This window comes from Phascolarctos cinereus, unplaced genomic scaffold (genome assembly GCF_003287225.1).
Source record: "Phascolarctos cinereus isolate Bilbo 61053 unplaced genomic scaffold, phaCin_HiC Scaffold_2;HRSCAF=192, whole genome shotgun sequence".
In the NCBI taxonomy this organism is placed as follows: Eukaryota; Metazoa; Chordata; class Mammalia; order Diprotodontia; family Phascolarctidae; genus Phascolarctos; species Phascolarctos cinereus.
This window is the reverse complement of record NW_027555625.1, coordinates 338411123-338420959: the sequence shown is the minus strand read 5'-3', so window position 1 is coordinate 338420959 and position 9837 is coordinate 338411123. Positions and strand designations below refer to the sequence as shown.

Sequence of the window (9837 nt, the reverse complement as noted above, 5' to 3'; positions counted from 1 at the left end):
TGCCCCAGGTCCACCTCTTCACTGTTACTTCCACCAGACATCCCCCTTCAACTCTGTCTGTTTGTATATTTAGAAAGAAGTCTCTTACTGACTTCTGTGGTGTCACTCTTGCTGTTGCTGTCCTGCTGCATTTATTTACTCATACTTTTGTTGTTTGGGGTGTTTGAGAAACAAATAATCTTCTTAGTCCTGGTTTTCTTTATAAAAATGTTTCAAACACCTCTTTGTTATTGAATGTCCATCTTTATTTCATTCATTTAAGCTCAAATCTGCAGGGTAGATCACCCTGAGCTGCATCCTGAGCTTCATTTCTCGTTGGAACACGTTATTCCATTCCCTCCTACATTTTCTGGTGAGTTCGGAATAGTCTTTTGTTATTCAAATTTCCTTTGCCTTATATTAGGACATTTTTTTTGGGGGGTGAGGCAATTGGGGCTAAGGGACTTGCTCAGAGTCTGAGGCCAGATTTGAACTCAGGTTCTCCTGACTCCAGGGCTGGTGCTCTATCACCTACTGGTATACCACCTACCTGCCCCCTTTCCATTGTATTTGAAGGTCTTCTGATCATTTGTAGAATTTGTTTCTGAATCGAATTATTAAATTTAACCACTATATGTCTTGAAGTTTACAGCCTTGGGTGTTTTTTAATCTTTCGATTGTTTCATTTTCTATATTCAGAAGTTCTAGGCAATTGTCTTCTATTACTTCCTGCATTATGCTGTTAAGGTTTTTAAACTGTCATGTTCTTCTGGAAGACCTATGATTGCTACACATGCTGTCATTGAGATCAATAGGTTTTGCTTGCAGTAGTGAGCATGTTTTCTTTTAATCTTATTGTTTATTTGCTTTTCTTTTTCTAGCTTGTCCTTCACTTCCATATATTTACATTTCTAATCTGTTATTCTCTCTTTTGTTTCTTTGATGAGACTTGTCATTGAATATTCTAGTTTTCTTATTCTACTTGTTATTTTTAATGTGCAGGCCATACATCCTGATCCCATAATTCTCATTTTTCTTTTAAACCATTTTGTTGTGTTCTATGGTCTTCTCACATTCCACAGGTTCTCTGTCTCAAGTATTGAATCATTTCCCTCTGTTTTATGGTATTTATTTATAGTTGCCTGAACTTGTTTACTAGACCTAGAGGCCATATTTTCTTCTGTTATTAATGTTTTCCTTCTTGATTTACCTGCTCATGTTTAAGATCTTTGAGTGTATTTCTTCCTTAGATCTTTGGTAATTTCAGTCTCTCCCCCTGCCCCATTTCCCTCTATTATTCACTTTTTACTTTGTCTTCTGATGGTGGTTTCATTGGGGGATGCATCTCAAAGCATCTCACTATTCTCCCATGCTGAGTAATTCATAGTTCACCAGTCTAGGTCTATGCCCCAGGCAACTTTTTGGTTGACAGAACTGATCACAGCTGGATGCTGTGTTCTTTCCCTTAAGTTTAGTGCAGTGCTGCACAGCCCTTCTCCCCAGCAACCTTACCTCCCCCCACACGCCCATATAGTGTTTTGCCATGGTCTGTCTCAATTCCTTTGTTCCTAGGCTCTTTGGCCTGACACTAGCAGTTTTCTGCTCATTCTTACTTCATCTCTTACCTACAAACTCTGTTATACATCCTCCCTAAGAAAGCTGATTCTAGACTGTAATTCCCGAGTTACCACCACATAGTATAGTAGAAAAGGTACTGGACTTGGTGTAGGACACCTTTTTCAAGTGCTGATTTCATACCAGCTGTGTGATCCTGGGCAAAGTGTAAATCAACAGTCATGATGTCCAGGTAAAATCACTGAGTAAGCAGCTAGAGGACCTCTGTTTGAATTCCAGTTCTCCTATTTACTGCCTGTGTGAACTTGGGCAAATTACTTCCATTTTATAGACTCCAGTTTCGCTATCTTTAAAATGATGGCACCAGACTAGGTGATTTCTAAGATCTAAATATTCAACTCTATTATGTAAACCCTGTGAAACTTTATTGCTTGGTACCTCTTTTGTATCTGCACTTTTAAAAACAGTCTGAAGTACATCTTCCTCCTATGTTAAGTTAGAAATAAAAAATAAACTTAATTTAGACCTAAACTAGGTGCAAGAAATGACAATCTGAAAGGGAGAGATATGAGAAAGAGGTAATTTAGATGAATCTGTTCCTTGCAGCTGTGTTTATGCTCTTAGCATAATGTTAAGGCTTCCATCAAAGAAATCAGAATATCTGTAGTTCAGGCTTTTCTTAAACCACCCTAAATCCAAATTTAAGATAAATAGCTGTACTTGTCTGCCTTCTTTAAGAACTGACTAGTATCTTGGGATTCATAGTTCAGAGGGACAACCATTCCTTCTCAGCCCTGAGAGTGATTCGGGAATATCACAATTTGGAAGTAAGACTTGAGTCATACTTGGGATCTCTCTCTCTTTTTTTTTTAATTTTAGGCAGTTGGAGTTAAGTGACTTGCCCAAGGTCACACAGCTAGTAAGTGTCAAATGTTTGATCTGAGACTGGATTTGAACTCAGGTCCTCCTGACTCCAGGGCCGGTGCTCTATCCACTGCACCATCTAACTGCCCCATACTTAAGATTTCTTAGAGGCACATCTTCAAGGCAGGAAATGCAAGGGAAGAGTGAGATTTTGAAGAACTGAAGAGCAATAGCAACAAGGAGACAATGTCTCCAGCTATCCCCAGCTGGAAGAAGAAAGAGCTGCAGCAGACAAAAGAGAAACCAAGGACAGCTATTGGATCTTTGAAGTATTTCAGAGCAACAAACTTGGGCTGAAGCTTTAGGTTGTATCCACCTCTCCAAGGACCAAGGGTCATATGTGAAAGATGTTGTGAAGGTAGAAATGATAGTATTTGGTAACTATTTAGATAGGAGTGGGGTGAGAGAGAGTGAGGAGTTGAAGATGACACCTAGATTTCCAGCCTGGGTGACTGGAAGTATGGTGGTACCCTTTATAGTAATAGGGAACTTAGGAAGAGAAAATGTTTTGGGGAAAGATAATGAGTTTAGTTTTGACCATGTTGATTTAAAGATGTTTATGAAACATTTAAAGCTATCTAATAAATAGATCCGAGACATTGGTATAGAGATGATAACTGGACCCATGGGAGATGATGAGATCACCAAGTGAGATAGTATATAAAGAGAAGAAAAGAGGTCCTAGGAAAGGCTCTTGCGAAATAAATGCCGAGAGGGTATCCAAAGATTATGCTATAAACCATCACCCATGGAGGAGATAGGGAAGAATTCAAGTTTGTGCCTATTAGGAATATGAAACAGAGGAACTGAAAAACAAGTGTTTGATAAACCTAGAAGCATAAATTACTTAGAAAAAAACTCCTTATTTGATTAAAAAAACCCAATCTATTGGGAAAACTGAAAATCAGTCTGGGAGGAATTAGACTTAGATCAATATCTTATGCCAAATTCTGTAATACATTCAAAATAGGTATGTGACCCGAATGTTAAAAATCATGCCATAAAAATTAGAGAAGCAGATTATGTACTTTTCTCAGCTATGAATAGGAGATGTATTCTTGTCCAAACAAAAGAAGGAGGAGTAGGAGGTAGAGGAGGAGAATTGCAGACCATTAACAACCATATGAAAGAATGCTCTAAATCACTAATGTAAATGGAACCCAAAGTCCATTGGTATGGGAGTCTCTATTCAATGCCCTGAGTCTGTTCTAGGGGTGAGGAGGAATTGTCAGAAGAGGAGAGAAATCTAGGATCTTCAGTCCCTTTGGGCTCTTCAGTCTTTTCTGGCTTCCAACTTTGGAAGAGGTGGGTGATGCCAACCCCCCTTCAGATCACTGAAGGGAGAAAAATGCTCTGGGAAGAAGCCAACATGTAGAACTTCAATCATATCCTGATTTTCATCTTGCTACACCAGAGATTTTGGGGACTATTTACTTTGGGTAAAATCTAGGACTTTCAATAGAGCTGAGATGTGCTCCCCATGGGAGAGCTCCTTCAATCTGTATTGTCTAGGAAATATTCTTTTATGTATATTTTCCCTTATCCTGTTTTGTTGTCAACTTGTATTTATTTAATATATATTCATTATAGAATTGGCATTTGATGGGAAGGGAATCAAGCTTTGGATATAAAACTTGCGTTTCTTTTTCCCCAATATGGAACAGCAATTAGGAGTTTAGCATGAGCCAAAACAATTACATTTTCTATAATATTTAAGGGATCAGATAGATATAATTCTAACCTTGTACCTTCTCTCTCTGAGGAGAGCAGAGTGGCCAACTTTCTGCTTCTTCTCTAGGCAGGAATTAAAATCTTCCTTGGAAAAGTGTTGGGGAAAGAGGTGATAGAAGCATACCTAATCTTACCTCCTTTGAGGCACATTAATAATAAGAGAAATGCAAATCAAAACTTTATAATCTACAAATCGACAAAGATGATGAAAGATGGGGAATAGTTAAGTCTTGCAAAGGCTGTGGGAAGATAGGCACACCAGTGCATTATTGATGGAGTTGTGAATCAACACAATCATTTGTCAAAAGAATTTGGAATTTTTCAAATAAAGTAACTAAAATGTATATACCCTTTGACCCAGGGATTCCACTATTAGGTCATTGATAAGAAAGTCTCCGTATACATGAAAATATTTATAGCAGTTCCTTCTGTGGTAGTAAAGAACTGGAGACAAATTATTTGGCAAATAGCTAACCTAATTATGGCACATGAATATAATGGGTTATTACTGTGCAGTAAGAAAAAACAAAGTTGATGAATACAGAAAAGCATAGAAAGACTTAGAGAAACTGATTTGGAGTGAAGTAAGCAGAGTCAAGAAAACAATATACATAATGACTTATTGTTCAGTCATTTCAATCCTATCTGACTCTTGTAACCCTATTTGGGATTTTCTTGGCAAAGATATTGGAGTAGTTTGCCATTTCCTTCTCCAGCTCATTTTATAGATGTGGAAACTGAGGCAAACAGGGTTCATACAGCTAATAAATGTTCCTGACTTTAGGCCCTGCATTCTGTCCACTGTGTTACCTAGCAACTACAAAACAATCAAAAGTGAATGTTGCAGAATTACAAAGAACAAGGTTGGCTCTGAAGAAGAGATATTGAGTAGATACCTTCCACCACTTTTTGGCAGAGTAGAAGGTCCACAGGTATGGGACATTGCAAAAATTGTCCAAATTTTTTTGTATTTTGATTAGTTTTGCTGATTTTTCTCTTCTTTATCTTTTCTTTAAAAATATTTTTATATGGGATGGCTTTCTGGGAGGGGGAAGGAAGAGATATTGGGAGAAATTTAGGTAATGTAAGAACAAAAGATATAAATAAAAATTCAAAAACATAATAAAAATAAAATCTTTCCCTATTCAGCAGGGAGGAAGGAACAGAAAGGGTTGAATAACAGGCAGTCAATCCTTCCTTCCACAGTTACACCCACTAGTGTTACACATATAAACATGTATTACTCATAAAGCAATTTATGAAAACAGCCTCTTAAAACCAACAAGCCTTCAGTTAATTCCTATCATATTCTGGTAACCAGCTACAGAATCAACTACTGTATGAAAAAACATCAGTATATCAATTTTGGCTTGTGTGTTTTGAGGTAGAGGGGAAAGAATTTGGTGGCTTCTTAGCTTGGTTAAGAAGAGTGAATTCTGAAAGATAAAAAGCCTAAATCACAGTACCAGGCTCCAAAGGTTATGAAACAGGTATTTTCAAATGTTTACCCTGACCACTATGAATGATAAAATTTGACAACTCAGATGTTTCAAAAAAGTAATTGGAAGTTGATTATCTGTTTGTCTTAAAGCTTGATGACAGAGAGAACATCCAAATAGTGCTAGCCGGTAGTATCCTCTAAAGGCTAGGCATATAACTGGATGCAGAGATTAAGGCTGACCTGGACACCAGACAGGTCAACCATACTAACAAATCAGAGAATTGCAAGCAGTTATCTAAATAATTCAGGCTAAAAAACCTTGCTGCATCTGTATGAACAAAATCAAAGGGATCAGGATTAAGATGGAAGAGAATTTACAGATCATTTAGTTCAATCCTCTCATTTTATTTTGAATCTTTTCTTTTTGTTGACATCTTTTGTTTTTGTCAACCTTAATTTCCTAATATATCTCTCCCTTTCCCCTCCTCTTTCCAGCAAGTCAACCATGGTGGCAAATATTAAAAAGAACAAGAACGACAAAAGCAGCTTAGCAAAACCAACCAAGTGCAGCAATCATATCTGAAAACATAAGCAATATTCCACACACACACACCAATACTCCCACCTCTGCAGAGAGGGGAAGGAGGGACATTGTGTAATCTCATCTTGAAGGGCAAGTTTTAGCTCCCTTATTTTATGGATGAAGAAACCAAGGTCGAGAGGCTAAGTGACCTACGCAACTTCACACAGGTACTAAGTAGCAGATGTCTAGCTCCTAATTCAATTCTCTTTTTACCATGCCACTATGACTCCTGAATACCAATGAATTTGATTAAGCAGGCATCCAACCTAAATAGCTCAGACTAGACTCTTCCCTCTTAAAAGGCAGGACTTTTCAGAAGACTGATTCTCAGCTGTCAAATTGATCTTACTTAAGTGCAGGTCTGGCCATGTCATCCTTCTCTTTACCACCTTCCCCTCCCAAACTCTAGTGGTTCCTTATTACCTCCAAGATGTAAAAGAAAATCTAGCTTTTAAAGCCTGCTCCCTTCCTGTCTTTCCAATCTTCTCATACCATATTCCTCTCCATATACTCTATGATCCAGTGACTGAAGCTTCATTACTGTTCTTTGCTCAAAACATTCCATCTCCTATCTTCATGGGTTTTTATTGGGAAGATTTGATTTTTATTATGCTTAAAAACTATTTTTTAATAAAAATTTTTGCTTATGTATCATGTAAATTTCTCCCAATACCTCTTCCTTCCCCCTCCCATGCCAAGAATTCTCTTCCTTCTCATTTCCTCTTTCTGACTTCCCTGACTCCCTTTAAGTTTCAGCTAAAATCCCACCTTATACAAGAAGTCTTTCCTAATACTCTTTAATACCCTTCCCAACTTTCCTCAGTTCAACATCTCTTCTCTCCCTCAGTCCTTTACATACTTCTCCCTCAATTCTATACTTCCCTTTAATAACCGACACGTAGAATAATTCCTTGCCCTTCTATCACTCATATAATGTATAGTAAGGATTCTGTTAGGTTGACCAACTTTACTTGGAGGCCACCCTTCAGGCTGTCTTGACTCATTCTCATATTTAAAATGAATACCCCAAGTTCTAGAGCAGAGATTGACTCAAAGGCTAAATCCAGCCTGACATATATGACCTATGAGCTAACAATGGTTTTGAATAACTCAAGTCATAATTTGCTGACCCCTGCTCTAGAACAATCCAGCGGTATATTTGGATATTATCTTACTGATAAAATTATAACCTCTTTTTCATTAATTTATTAGTTAAATGACACCTCTTACCCCAGGTTATTACATATAATTTATTAAATAAGCTAGAGAAACTTCCTATTTCTCTCTATATATCTCTCTTAAATTCTTTAGTTTTCTATGCTTAAATAAATATTAAAATTCCCAATTATACCATTTATTAACAATGAAATGAATAATGAAACAAAGAAATAATTTAAATTTTTGAGAAATGTTACAAAATTACCTTAAATCCTCTCACTTATAGCAGATAACTATTTTTCTTCACAGTATTTACTTTCTCCCAAAATAGACACTGACTTTCTTCTCAATGATTTTCTTCATGAAATAAATGCAAGAACAGCTCCACCAGAAAAGATCTATCTCCTTTCTGTCTATCTTCTCCAGCTTCTCTTGAAGCCATGACAAAAAAAAAAGAGACTTCATCAGCTTGACTCTTCATAGAATTCTATTTTTAATGTTTCTAAACAATAAAACAATTAAGGCAGTTCTAACAAAAAAGAAATTTCTCTCACAGTCAAAGGATGAAGTCTCTTGTGCAAGAAATAGCAAGGAAGCTGGTGTCACTGTATTAATTTGTGGAGGGTAGTAAGGCATAAGAAGACTGGAAGGGTAGAAAGAGACCAAGTTATTAAGGGCTTTAAAAACCAAAAAGAGTATTTTCTATTTGATCCTGGAGAAAAAAAGGAGCCACTGGCATTACTGAATGGGGTGAGGGGAGTTACATTCTCAGCCCTGATTTTTAGGAAGGTCAATTTGACAGCTGAATGAAAGATAGATTGGGACGGAGAGAGATTTGAGGCAGGGAGACCAAGTAGTGGACTATAACAATAGTATAGGAATAAGGTGATGAAGTACTGCACAACAGCGGTGGCAGTGTCATAGGAGAGAAGGGGGCATTTGTCCTATTACATACAGTTTATGGTTCAAAATGGTGCAAAAATTCCTAGGCTTTGAACCCTAGACAGATTTCATATATGACATGGTTGGTTCTGAGCATTCTATAGTCTCCAGAAGAAATAGAAACTGCCTGAGGAAAAGCAATATAGACCTAGAACAATAGGGGGGATGTGTGCATTTGTGGTCCGATTTTAAGACTGTCTCTAAGTCCCAAATAGGTAGAAAGGAGGAAGGAGAGAATTCTAGATTAGGACAATAGTATAAAGAAAGGTTCAGTGATGGGCATAAATATGGTGAGCTCATGGGCCAGAGAGGAACTGACATGCAGATATGAATATTAAATATTCATATCCCTACCACTTTGAAGCCCAATTTCTTCAACATTGCAGCCCTGGACCTGTTCATTAGAGCTAAATTGACTGTCATGGACATTGCATTCTTCAGGCAAAGCTGCTTATCAGCTTCATCTGGTCATATAATTTATAAATTCTTCCCAATTTCTGAAGGCCTTATAGTCTTCTTGGAGGCTGCTACATTAGGTTAATAAATCATCACACCCAAGTGTAATTATAAATATTTTTGTACTTCTATCTCTTATACTGATCCCTCCTCCCTTTCCCCCCTGCCTCAGGCCTCTTAACTTGGTAAAGCAGATATAAAAGTGAGCAGGCAGAACTAGCTTTCTTTATACAATTCTTAATCCCAAATGACCCATGGAAATCAAATCATCTAATTCTCTGCTTTTTAACACAGGACTCTGCTTTACCATGGCATTTCCTAGCTCTTCAGCCAACCTAATTTCAGATGACATGAATCATTTGTTTCATAATCTCTAACCATTAAAGGTCTTTCTCTGCGACATCCTGTTGTTGTTTTTTTTTTTTAAAGAGAAGCCTGAGGTTTAATCAATGGGCTGAAGACTAATTTAATAGACCATGACCCACACGTTGCTGCTGAGCTCATGGTTTAAAAGGTATATTCAATAAGTAGCTACTGTATTTGAGATTTTCTGACTTACTGAGTAAATAAATAGCATCAATAAAGTCTATACTACAGTTAACAAGGAGTTTTCTATACTAATTGGTTCATGTTATCATAAAAAAAAAAGTCCAGAGAACCTTCAAACATCTAAAAAGACAAGTCAAACTACTTAAAAGAAATCACTTCATCCACTTTTGGGACAAAGAACTTAGTTCACAGATTTGAACTATAAAACCACAAATAATAAGAACATCAATCAGAGAGCCACGTAGGGTACCCTGGACTGATGGTTAAATCTGCTTTGGTATGAACATTTATACCTCAGAAATAAGCAAATATTACAAACTAGAGCTTGATTTATTGTTTTGTTGATTGTCTAGATGAAGAAAATATCATTAATGCAGATTAGACTTTCAAGTGTGTCATGGGTACATTTTTTTTTCCTGGAAATCCAGTTAAACATTACCAGCACACTACTACTAAAGGAAATAGTCAAATGTCAATTATAAGCTGACTGTTATCCCTA

General features: G+C 37.0%; 1 long non-coding RNA gene across 1 annotated transcript; it reads left to right on the top strand.

Moving 5' to 3' along the window:
- The first annotated feature begins 5051 nt into the window (after positions 1–5051).
- LOC110211669 (uncharacterized) lies at positions 5052–9182 on the top strand. The gene is made up of 3 exons (XR_002325464.1): positions 5052–5141; positions 6146–6400; positions 9084–9182. It is a non-coding gene; the product is annotated as an uncharacterized LOC110211669 (long non-coding RNA).
- Positions 9183–9837: the final 655 nt, after the last annotated feature.